At 33.8% G+C, this 12,885-nt stretch overlaps 1 protein-coding gene across 2 annotated transcripts in view; it reads right to left on the bottom strand.

Moving 5' to 3' along the window:
* The window catches only part of sas (stranded at second), an 81,671-nt gene that overhangs the window by 45,845 nt on the left and 22,941 nt on the right, over positions 1–12,885 (bottom strand). The window lies entirely within an intron of this gene.

Below are 12,885 nucleotides of genomic sequence, written 5' to 3'. Positions count from 1 at the left end.
TGAAGTTAATAATTATTAACCTTACTAAATTTCAGCTTTCCAACTCAATCGAATAAAATTTCAATTTTTTTTTCATCTTCAATTTCTGGTTATGGGAACTTAATGAGGGAAAAAATCCACGTGACAGGAAAATAATAATAATCAATGCTCATCATTAAGTGGTTTGAAGACAAAAAATATCTACAAACATTTTTTTAGGCAGACGTGAGGTTCCTAAGATATCAGCGAAGCTTGACCTTTGCTTACTTCCACGTTGAAGAATACAAAACAATGAGAACGTAGCTACTAGGTTAGACGCTGGACAGCATTATGGCGTGACGAATATATGTATTATTTTTACGTCGTTCTATACGGTTAGGTGCTGCATACTCACGTGTAAACTTCGGTGTCACTGACCACCACCTAAGTATCTGCTGAGCCGATTATCACCTATCTTTCGTTAGGTATTTATACTAAAGTTTTACTCGAATAAAAAGAAATACCGATGCCGACAATGATGATGATGATGATGATGTTTTGGCAGAGAAAGAGAGAGGTGCAGGGAAAGTACGAGTATGTGCTTTACGCTTTAGAAATAGGTACACACAAGCGCTAATTGTGAGCGGTTTATTATAGCTGCATTTCGATGACTCTGCATCAGATTGCCATCGTATGTCACACCCATAAACAATAATCATTACTATTTAAAGATTCGGTTAACCGATAAGCAGATAAATTGAATCTCGTATGTAGAAGCTAGTTCTCCCACGAGATTATTTCAATGTAAATGTCGAATAATAAAACTTTCGTGTATCTGGACTTACCTATGGCTTTTAGCATGTAAAGACTTACTATATTGGTGGCACGATAGATTAAATGCATACCTAATCCTATCGTAGTATATGAGATCATTGGCGAATCTTTCACCTTGTCTGAAAATTGCGCCAAAAAGAAAGTGTACTGTTCGAGAAATGTAGGAAAAAGCACGCCTACCTAGCTTTTATTCTACACCAAGGTGAAATTTTTTTTATCGATGTATTGTTTTCGCGTCGAGTTGGTTTTGCTACTTTAGAATAGGTACGCTCTGTGGTAGAGATACGCGTGTCTGTATACCTATCGTGCAATGTTCATGAGGTAAATTTTACCTAATCTGGAGCGAATGAAGAGAAGACGGTGAGAAGATGGATTGTGAAAGGGTGTAACACAAGACCGTGTAGGTACCGTTTGTTGCTTCGTACGCTTTATTTAAAATTAACCGTGATTTAGAATTAATTAGTATCACGAAATTTACCGGTATTTGGGGAATTGGATCGTCGTTGGGTGTTGCCTTGCCACTACATCTCTGTTCGCGGGCTCGACACGGATGATAGAATTTATAAAGAAATAGAGATGGTTTCAATGTGCAGGAAAGTAGATAGATATTGTATTGATGGTCATGGAAGATCATGATTTTGAAATTGAGGAATTTTTCAAATAAAGATATTTTCTCAAAGAAATTTGACCACTTTTAGGATAAACATGGAAAAAATCTGACAAAAAAAAATTTTGAAAATTTTTCAACGTTTGCATCGTCATTAAAAACACCATTTTTTGGTCCTCGAAGTGAAAGTTGAGAGATTTGTGAAAAGAAATGTTTTAGAAGATGAAATTTTTTATCCCTTTATTTTTTTCACAAAATCTTTAAATACTTCAAGTAGGTACCAAAAATAGTTTTTTTTTTGTGACGAATTAAATGTTGAAAAGTTTTAATTTTTTTGCTCCCGGAATAGATATTTGAATAGAATGAGCCCCCCCCCCCAAAATGAACAAAGTTCTGGAGCAGAGAATTCCCATCCTGAGGATATGACTTACTTATTATTTTCAGGAGGTTTTGTTTTTGGGATGTTCTGAGCAAAAGTTTGAAAGTTCGACTTTTATCGGTTGTTTACAAATAAAAAATTTATTTTTACTTTAGATTGGAACAAATTCCATCTCCATAGGGAAGTTCTGATCCCTTGCCCCATTCTTTTTGAATCGCTGCAATCATTCCCAGAACTTTGAAGTGAAGGGAGACAGAAATGATGTTGGAAAAGTCTAATTGAAATTTACCTTCATGAAATTGAAAAATTCTAAAATTTTAATACCAAAATCAGGAGTTATTGTCGTATTTTTTCAACATATAGAGTATTTGTTTTAAAATTGTTTTGTTCTCGTCCTGTTTTTGGTTTATTTTTGGATACTTTTTCAAAACTTTGGTTACCAAAGTTACTTTTCTTATAAAAAATTTCAAAACTTCAATTTATTCTTCCAATTTACTTCTGGATGAAAAATAGAAAAATGTCGATAGTATCAACAAGTGAATAATTTGCGCAAAAGCCTCGGTTAAAGTCAAACTTGCGACGTTTCTTGTATAAAAATTGTTGAAAACTGTCGTTTTTTGAGTACAAAATTCCAAAAATTCTCTTTTTCCAACAGAATTTATCTAAGAATCTTGTCTTGTTTTTTCAACAAAAATTGTGGAAAAAGTCATTTTTTGGCCAATATTTGCCAAAAAGTCCTGCTTTTGGCCAAAAATTGACAAATCTCAACTTTTTGCCAAAATTGATAAAAAGTCTCGCTTTTTTACCTAAAATTTGAAAAAATTTTCATTATTCATCAAAAATAATTGTAAAAACAATTTTTTTTGCTAAAAATTGCTTAAAAGTTTTACAAGGTACGTATATTTTGTCAAAAATTTCTAAAACGTTTTCCATTTTTTTTTTCTAAAATTGTAACAGACTCACGTTCAGCCAAAAATACATGATTTTTTTCTCAAAAATTTTCACTTTTCTTCAAAAAATCCCATAAAGTTTGAATTTTTCCTCCAAAGTTGTCTAAAAGTGTAATTTTTTGCCAGAAATCGCCAAAAATTTGCCAAAAAGTATTGCTTTGAATTTTAAAAAATGCAGAAATGTATCATTTTTTCACCAATCGGTAATTGCCAAAAAATCTGCTTTTTGATAAAATTGCCAAAAATCTTGCTCGAGTTTCTCTGTGAAATTTTTTGATCAAGTACTTAAGTCACTTTTTTTTGGAAAAAATTGAGTAGAGCCTTGCATGCGAACTTTTTTTAATAATTTTTTTTTTTTGAAGATGCAATTAAATTTTTGATATTAGATATGAATTTTTTGAAGGAAAAACAGCATTATTGTTACTCTGAATTCGACTACAGAATCCAGAATCCATTTTTGAGAATTTCTTGAATTGTAGTTTTTTAATGGCCAGGTTTTCAAGAATCTCTCAATAATCCGCCTTATCACTTTGCAGAGGTAGGGGAGATGCCTGCGATTACACAGAGGAATTCGTTTATCACAGAAAACAATAGATATATTATGTATTAGACCCATAGTACCTATTTTCCTTATTCCTATCAAACAAATTACTGTAGCATTTTGAGCTTTGAATTTCATAAAAATTGAAATCTTGGTGTGTCCTTCAATTCTTTGTCATCTGCCTGCTCAAATTTATTGATTCTGGTATATTTCTACCTTCTTAACTGATGGTCACAACTGCCGTCGCGCGGGGGCATGGGTACCTAGGTACTTTTAATTTTTAAATATTTCATCCATTTGTACGAAGAACGTCTACAAACATAACTTGAATTTGTTTTGATTGGTTACCAAGCATCACGAGTAGGTATCCTTGGTGTATAATTTGTCAATAATCTTTTTGAAAAGCTCCTTTTCCTATTGGATAAATTGTCGTCAACCAATTACAGAATACAATGGTTACCCTGACGATTTTGAAGATATTAAAATGTTGCCCTTGATATACACTATTTCAAAATTCATTGAAATATTTTTTTGTTGCGTAGAACCTCAGGTAATCAGATGATCAATGATTGGTAATAATTTAAAGGTTTTTTTGTGGTATTTTTTTAAAGCTTATTTTAAAGAAATAAATACTTATGTTTTTTTGGTAAAATATTAATCTGTTCGATGGCGTCGTATAGATACGGAAAAAAGGCATATTTTTATTGAAAACGTTCATAATTTCTCCCACGTACGAAACTTAATTTCCTTTTCATTATGAATAATGATAAACTAGCTATACTCATTCAGCATTATTGGTTCCTATAGTTGCGGTGCAATGTACGATATATTGCCTATTCTCATACATCAAGTGGAAAATATCGAGTTTAAATGGAATTTTTAACGAATTCTTAACGCGATCTCTGAACTGAAATACCCACTATTTATTGATGATGATGATATTTCCTGGACCTGGAGTATAACGTTCAACAGGTTCATTTGGAACGGTTGCATGGTTCGAATTCCTATTAAAATCGAAAATGTGGATAAAGAAAGGGAGAAAAGTGTATACGTAGATGAGCATAGTAGGTTAGGTATAGGTACATCACTCTCAATGTAATGCTTAATCACGGTGGAAATACGATTAGAGTGCACATTGCGTATGGGTCTGTGTTGAACTTTCCAACCTTTTCTTCATTCAGTGTAACCTAAGAAGATGAAGATGGAACGAATATGTAATTTCAACTGTGCTTTTCTGTAATAAGTTCGCTTCGGCAGTCTACTACATATTTCCTAATATGAGTTCATTGAGTATTGGATTCACGTGTCGTAAACAATCGAAGAAAAAAAATTTAATTACGATAATAATTGTATACGAGAGTATGATACAGGTATAGAAGTTGGATAACACTTATGACTAAGCGAAGCCAAAATTATATTCGTTGCAGACTTGTTTATATATATCTCGCAGAGTTCCATTCATGGAGACATATTCTAGACGGTCACAAGAATTCATGTTTATAAGTATAGGCTAAGGTACCCAAACCTAACGGAATTCTAACACCGGTACTGGTACTGTATGGTAAAGTCCAAATATCACGACAAAATGCAACGTTAATGGACTACTTTCTTTGCTTTACTTGTACACACCGAGCGAGGTATCAAGGAAGTACCCACCATTACCAGAACCTATGGTAATTACTTGGAATTTTCTATCACCCTATGGCAGTACAGTTGTAAAAAAAAAAATAGAGAGAGAGAGAGGGACAGAAAGACGCGTAAAATGCAAACCATGTCAACTTCGATTCGGTTATTATGAAAAATTCATTGTATAGGACAGTCGACAGTTGTCGTCGTTGTACAGAGGTATATATACGAGTAACCAACCGGAAGCTGCGCTTTGTGGATACAACTTGCGTTGCGACGAAGAAGACGACAACAAGAAGAAGCCAACACGTGACATAGAATAATTCTTTACTGGCGTCTGCGTCGCGTCGCTTCGAATTGTCCCGGTGTGATGTACTTTAATTGTTATGGTTACTCGAGGCGGTAATTAGGTACTTGCAGAGAGTTTAACATTTGTATCTCGAATGTATGCAAATTTATGTGCCCTGCCGTGTCGTGTAATTTCTCACACATAATGTGGCTTGTTTTCATTTTTGTCGAAATGTTCAGACTATTGTAATTGAATGGGGATATGGTTCGAGTTGTAGGGGTTCTTTCAACTGGTCCAAATTATTGATCAAATTTTGTCAAAAATATCTCTTCGACTGAGCTAAAGTTCTCAACGGTTTTGTTTTATTGTTTTCATTGAACTCAAAAGTGAATAAAAAAATGGCCCGATATGGTAATCATCGAAGAACCATGTGCCTTCCATGCTTATGGAGACTTTCTAGGCGGATATGGTTTGCGGCTTTGATAAGTATGCGGATTGTATTATAAGTAAATGATTTGTGTAATTAGTAATTCAAATTGGTATTCAATTGCGCTTTCGGCTGCGTGTGACGAGCGACGATTATTGCGGTGGTATTGACTAAGTGGCGGATATGCGGTTCTAGTATGTTGATTACTAGACGAGCAGGAATATACATACGCGATTCTGGTGTTGAGGTGAACTATACATATTATGTAGGTAAGGTACTCGATTAACTTACTAATAGAAATGAGCGAAATATTGAATGTGCTTGTGAGCTTGATGAGCGGTTTGGCGAACTTACCTGTGAACAAAATAACATGAAAATTAATGGTACAATTCATCTTTCGAGAAACGGAACAAAAATAATATAGGGCTAGTAGAACTTGAGCGCAGAAATATCATAAAATTAATTGTTTATATCGAATTGACATCTAATCAAAACTTTTGCTGAAACTTTGACTCCGTTTGAGTTGGAAAATTATTATCTAACAAAGGAACTACCTGAACCGGTAGAAACGAAAATGAACGAATCAACGCTAGATCGAAAGGGGACCACTTCAGGACCCCAAATACGAAATTTCAAGTGCTGAAGTTGATTTCTCGATTTTTGGTGAATTTTTGAAAATTGAAAAATCCGAAAAATCATCAATTGATACCAAAAATAAGTATACTTACCTACCTATGTAGAAAATATTGATGAAAAATGGAATTTTCTCGGGAGATGGTTCAGATGGCGTCCCTAACTCATTTACGACTATCGAAATTCGTAAAACCTCAATTCCAGTCATTCTGGAGCTTCCAGCAATTTTTTATCATTTCTCCAGAAACTTGAAATTGCTGTAGAACGGCTAAAAATCAACTTCAGCACAAATAACTTTATTTGGGACCTATGTGGGTTGCCTTTAATCATTTCTTGCGGTTGTCGTGAAAATCGGCGTCTGCCAGTTCAGATGTGTATTTTGCCCATTGACTTGTGCAATGAAAAACGGCAAAATTTGAAAATGTTTAATATTCCATAAAAATGCATTTCGGAACTCATAACTTTGGTTGGTGCTCAAGTAGGTACCTACGTTGTTATCTACTCATTTATGCAAAAAAAAACTCATGACTTTTTCTAGTAGATTTTTTTACATGTCATTTTTTACTATTTTTTTGTTCAACCACCAATTTACTTCGCCTCCTCCCTCCAAGCTTAGTTTTTTCAAATCATCCCCTTTTATTTCTGATTGGTATTATTATTGTAATCGACATTCGGCCTTTACTGTCTGTTTAATGAAGATGATTATTTCTTTTGAAGAAGGAATTATCATTGAAATATTTAATAAATGCTTATGCTAGTAGGTACCCAGTACCTATTGATTGTAGTTGAATCACCATTTTTGAGAAATATACTTGTGGAGTAAGTTGTTCGCGTATTCAAACGTTTCGTCCGAAATGAGTTCCGTAAGGACAAAACTGTGTAGACTGTACCAAATTTTATCCAACCCTTTGAAAATTTTGGAAACATTATTATTTTCGGAACCATTTATTGAAAAATTTTCAACTTTCGAGTTGAGATGTTATTTAGTTTGCTATTCGATTTCTGTGGGAGTTTTCTTCGATAAACGAATAAATAAAAAAGCTCGAAAATTTTTTGTAATATGGCATATTGGAATCACTATGACAACGTGGATTTTCTGTATCTCATACCTCACTGATTTAAAAATACGTGACGTTAGTACGGTTACTTTCGGTGTTTTACCATTGATTATTACCACAGCCAAGTTGGCGTATGGGATTTCTGTATTTTATTTGTTCGAGACTATCGAACAATTTATAGAGTTTTTCATCAATGAGGACCATCATTCAAGTTCTGCAGAGCTTTCTGAAGCAGTTAAAGGAACCATCAGTGTAAAAAAATGGCTAATTGTGGTGATTTCTGTATTTTTTGGATTTTTTATTGGCGCTGGTTTGTTTTCTGATCCCGAAAGTCAAATGGAAATGAATAATTTTACAAGAAGACCATATTTGATTAAATTTTTCCCAGTGTGGTGCCCTTTTGAAAGTTCTTGGGCGAGGTATCTTTTATGGGGTGGTCAAGATGTCCTCATAATGCCAGAAATGTTGCAATATTGCTTCGGTGCGCTGGCAATATTTATTTTGGTCGTCACAATGCATAATAAGTTTACCATTCTGCTCGAAAATTTGAAATCATCGTCGGAACATACTTTTCAACGGATTGAACACCTCGATAAAGTGATAGAGGAAACAGCGATGCTTGCAAACGAGAGAGTTCGTTCGCATAAAATTATAGAATTGGAAAAAGAAAAGATTCAAACGATGGAGACTTTCCATGAAGAGTTCGTATCCTACGTGAAACGATATCAGAAATTGCACAGGTATTAGGCATCGTATGTGCGTAGTAAAAATGTTAAAATCGTGAATGTTTTTGTTTGTTTTGAAAATGAATCGCGTTTTGCAGAGTTGAGCTGTCGTTGAAAAAATTGTTGGATTTGTGTTGTTCGGTAACATATTGCTTTCTGCTCTCGATCATGGTTGGATTTGGATTTCTTGGAGCGGAGGTGAAAACTGTCCCTTCTTTGTTGACAATGTAGATTCAATTAAAATCTTAATACCTATTTATCTGCGAATCGTAGGAATTTTCAAAATCCCAGCTTCAATTCGACGTAATCATTAAAACTGGGATTTGGCTTGCTGGAATTGGTGGAATATGGTTCATGACTTGCGTCATAGGAGATCTGTTTTCAAGACAGGTATTTTTGTTTTCAGTGTTACAAGAAAAAGAATCTTTCTAGATTTTTTTGATGGATTTGTTTTTCGTAGAACGATTTGTTTGCTGATGAGGTGTACGCAATGCCTTGGTATCATTTCTCACCGAAGCAGCGCAAAACTGTGCTTACTTTTTTGGCGATAATGCAGCAGCGCACGTATTTGAAGGCGTTGAATTTGTTCACTCTGAAAATGGATCTTTTCCCCAGTTTCTTGAACTCTACGTATTCTTACATTCAGACAATGCGTACTCTACAGAGTGTAAAACATTGACATATTTGAATTTTATTTCGTTTCTTATATGTATCATTTTTCATTAATTTAAGCACGTATTGCACGAACACTCATATTGGCAATATTGAGGAGTGCTCAAAAGATTTTTTTTCATGCACTCATAATAAATGCGGTATCTTTTTTTTTAGTTAGAAGATTGCACTTGAGATTTTTTTTTACAAAATCATTGATTTGAAGAGATTATGTTGGCAGTAATTCAATTTATTTTCTTTGTAGCTACAATACACAACATTATAATATGTAGTTCAATGATAATTATTTTATTATAAATGCACAAAAAAATAAATACATAATTATCAAAAAAGTGGCTCGAATATTCAGTACTTACACCTACTCAAAACGAATAGCTCCCTTGATAAATTGTAGAAATTTCAGCATATTCTAACTCAATCGAATAAAGTTTCGATTTTTTTCATCTTAAATTCCTGGTCATGGGAACTTAATGAGGAAAAAATCAACGTGGCGGGAAAATAATATTAATCAATGCTCATCATTAGGTGGTTTGAGGACAAAAATGCCAGTTTTACGAGAAATTGAAAAAGTCCTCTCATTGTTACCAACAATTTCCAATTGCAAAATGGCCTGATTTCTTAAAATTGAAGACCAGAAAGTTTATAGAAAATTGCAATCTGTAATGCAAAATATTTTGAATTTTTAAAATTAGTAACCCGAAACCAGAACATTGGGTTTTTTGTGGTTATTTCTTTTTATATGCATTACAATGTTTTTGCTGTGTTATTGTTTCCTTTTTGATATTTTTTTTTGAAGCTTTTTTGGTTATTTTCGATATTTAACAGAAAAAATTATTTCAAGTGAAAGTATCCGCATCAAGTTCATTGCTGCTGGATTTTTGTAAAAATTTGATATTTTCACTTTCCAGGGGGAGGGGGCGTTTGAAAAGCTCAAATTTTTACCCCATTTTTTCAAAAGTTTGGGTTTCAGTAATTTTTATCAAATTCCATTACCTTTTTTGTATTTTTCATTTTTTTTTTAAATTTTTGAAATGGTCAAGTCATTTAGGCGAATTGACCCCCCCCCCTTACTCAACGTTTTTGTTGTGATTTTACATGGCTTTTGACATGAAAATATGGAATTTTGATTTCGAATAATTTTACGACGAGTTTTGAAAATTTACCTGTGCATCTTTATAAGTGTCATAAAAATGATTTTTATGATTTCTTGTACATATTATAAATTTTCTCGTCAAATTTTCCAATTTTTTGTTACAAAAAATGTTGAAACGTGCGCCATTTCCATGAAGAAGGAGTATTTAACCAAAAATCTCAAATTGTAAGTTGTTACTACGTCTTTTAAACTGTTTAGAAGTTGCACATTGACCCACATTTTTTCACGCTCAATTAAGTATAGCTAGCGACATTTTCTCTCATAAATTTTCAAATGGAATTTTCAATTTTTTTCATGTAGAAGAAAGTATGAGTCATTCTTGTTATTTTTCACTATACGCGATTTTCCTTTCATTCGTTCGTATGTACATTCGTCGGTTCTTTCTTTTCAATGTACTCGTACTTGATCATTTATTTAGAATAAGAGTCTCCGCCCTATTGATGGCAAGCATTCCAAAAATTCACGGCCAATCCGGCGCAGTGGCGGTACTTTTCCACCTTTGTGGGTAATTAATAAAAAGACGCGAGCGACTTTAATTAGCTAATTATTTGGTATTTAGTGTTCTTATTAGAAAGTACCTCGTTACTTTCTAATTAGGTACGAATATCCGTTCATCGCATTTTAATTTCGCCTTCAAAATACTACACCACGATAGCTACCTATGCCTACTCCTATTCGTATTATTGCAGTTTTCCATTTCCACACGTCGCTTCGTCGACGTCGCGTCGTTTCGTCCAAAAAAATGGGAAAAAATTGCCGGACTTGTCTCAAATACTTACCCACACACGAGCAAGTTTGAAAAACAAAACAATAGATTTCCCTAGGCTGCTGAAGCGATGAGAAATGAAAAGCATATTATTAGGTTAACTCGCTGTGGGATTCGCAGTCTTCATGTCTGACATTCGTACTATGTATCGTCACGTCACGAGTCACAACATCGTCGAATATTTCTCGTTGTTTTTTTACCGGTGATCGCGGTGGCGCTATACTTGATAATTATTACAGTCTCGACGACGATGACGAGAGTGACGACTCGGATACAAATAAATTTTTTTTTTTATTAATACTCGCATATCGTAGTTGAAAAGAAATTAAGAAAATAAGATAGCACGTCGTCATCATCAGTCTTATATACTCGCATTATTGTCTATAGAATGCACACGAGACACGACTGACTGTATCTATCTAATTGAGCATATCCCGAGTAAAATCCGATTATTCGCGCGTTTACCCCGAATGTGTACTTCGGATACCTACCTACAATAATATTTGCCGCTAATTATTCCAGTCGTCTAGGCATGTCCTACATTATTATGGTATAGTGTAGGCTTGCCAGTTGCCACAGTTACCAGCAGTGTCTAGATGTTGTAGATTCGATGCTGATACAATAACATAGAGCTGAATATACTATAAGCACTTTGGTCTTACATATACGTATCTACAATCACCATGAGAAATGACTTTTAAAGAAAAAGGGCCGCGAGCGGACACGCTATATCGAGTATGCCAAAAGCGGTCTGTTTTCGCACAGTCTACTTTTGCTGCTTTTTTCACGTATCTAATGTATAGCTGCGTACTTGGCTACCTATACAAGTCTATCTGTATTCCTAGGCAGAAAGAGGTACCTACTACCTTAATAATCGTACAAATACTTTAGAAAGAATATACATATAATACCAAGTAAATTGTACACTAAAGATGAGGAACGTTGAAAAAACAGGCGTAGAGTAAGTATTTCGTGACTGTCTTTGGTTACGTAGATAGTCTATCCTGGCTATTACGCTCCCCTTTGACTGCTGCATTTCATTCCATATTCCATCTCTGCTCGTGGTAATATGTGTAGATCGCTTCTAAATGATAAATTTGGAAATTTTTATTCCGCATAGTGCACGAAAGCGCCAAATTAGCGGATTTATGGCTATATAGAGAGGGCATTGCCATCCGCGATGACCGATATACGAATACGTATAGCGAGCTTGGTTCAGTGGATAATTTGATCTTATCGGGTGTATTTTTCTTATATCTTTGGACTGACGGGGAAGAGTGAGATTTACAGATGGATTTTGAGAATTTTTTTCTCCTAGATGATCGTTTCGTATGCTGGGAGAATCTGCATCTGAAGAAGGTCAGTTTTTGACTTACGAACCGTCATGAAAAGTTTGTGTGAGATAGTCTTAAAAAGATGTGATTAAAACTCTTGAGTTAGTATTAAACCCTTTCTCTCTTCTCCCATCCCCTCTCCGCTAACGAAACTTTAATGTTTCAAAACTGAACTTTTTTCGTGAAAATATCGTATTTCAAAAATTGTATAGAAATGAAATTTTGGAGAAAAAGTATTTTCAAGAAATTTTTAATCGATATTACAGTATTGTTGATTTTATCCAATGATATCAATTTTGACGAATTTTCTTTTCCTTCCCTTTTTAAAGGGCGTGCTATGAAAATGAAATTTCTTGTAATACGATACAAAAGAGAAAGAAAACGAGTAAGAAAACAGGGAAAATTAGTCGAAAATTATCCAATTGCGTGAAAACAAAAAAGACCATTTCAACCAGACTTATATGATTGTCTTCTTTCAAAAAATTAAATTGACCAAAATGCTTCTTGTATGAATTATTTAATTTCTATCGATCGTATTCGCTGTATTTATGTCTAATTTTCTAGAATTTACCCATTATAGAAAAGTTTTAGAAATCGATTGTGATGAAAATTAATCCTACTCATCATTCTCATGCGGGAAAAAAACACAAATAAAATTGAAAATTCATTAAATTCTGTCTGAAAAATAGGCAGACGTTGGAATAGATATGAGGTCTCGTGCTCGGTTACTCGAGTACTAAAACCAATTTTTAGTTACTTTTTCAATGTTTAACCGAGCTACTATTTTTTTCCACTAATTTTCACATTCATTTTTTCATACATCTAAATTCTTGAAAAAATAAAATGTTTATTATATCAAATGGTAAAATAGGTAATTTGCAAAAATAGAAATCTCAAAGTTTCGTTTCTCGCTAAAAATTGTCGTGTTTTTTT

The sequence above is a fragment of the Planococcus citri genome, chromosome 5, assembly GCF_950023065.1.
Source record: "Planococcus citri chromosome 5, ihPlaCitr1.1, whole genome shotgun sequence".
Classification (NCBI taxonomy): Eukaryota; Metazoa; Arthropoda; class Insecta; order Hemiptera; family Pseudococcidae; genus Planococcus; species Planococcus citri.
Note: the sequence above shows the minus strand (reverse complement) of the source record. Positions and strands in the feature narration are given on the sequence as shown.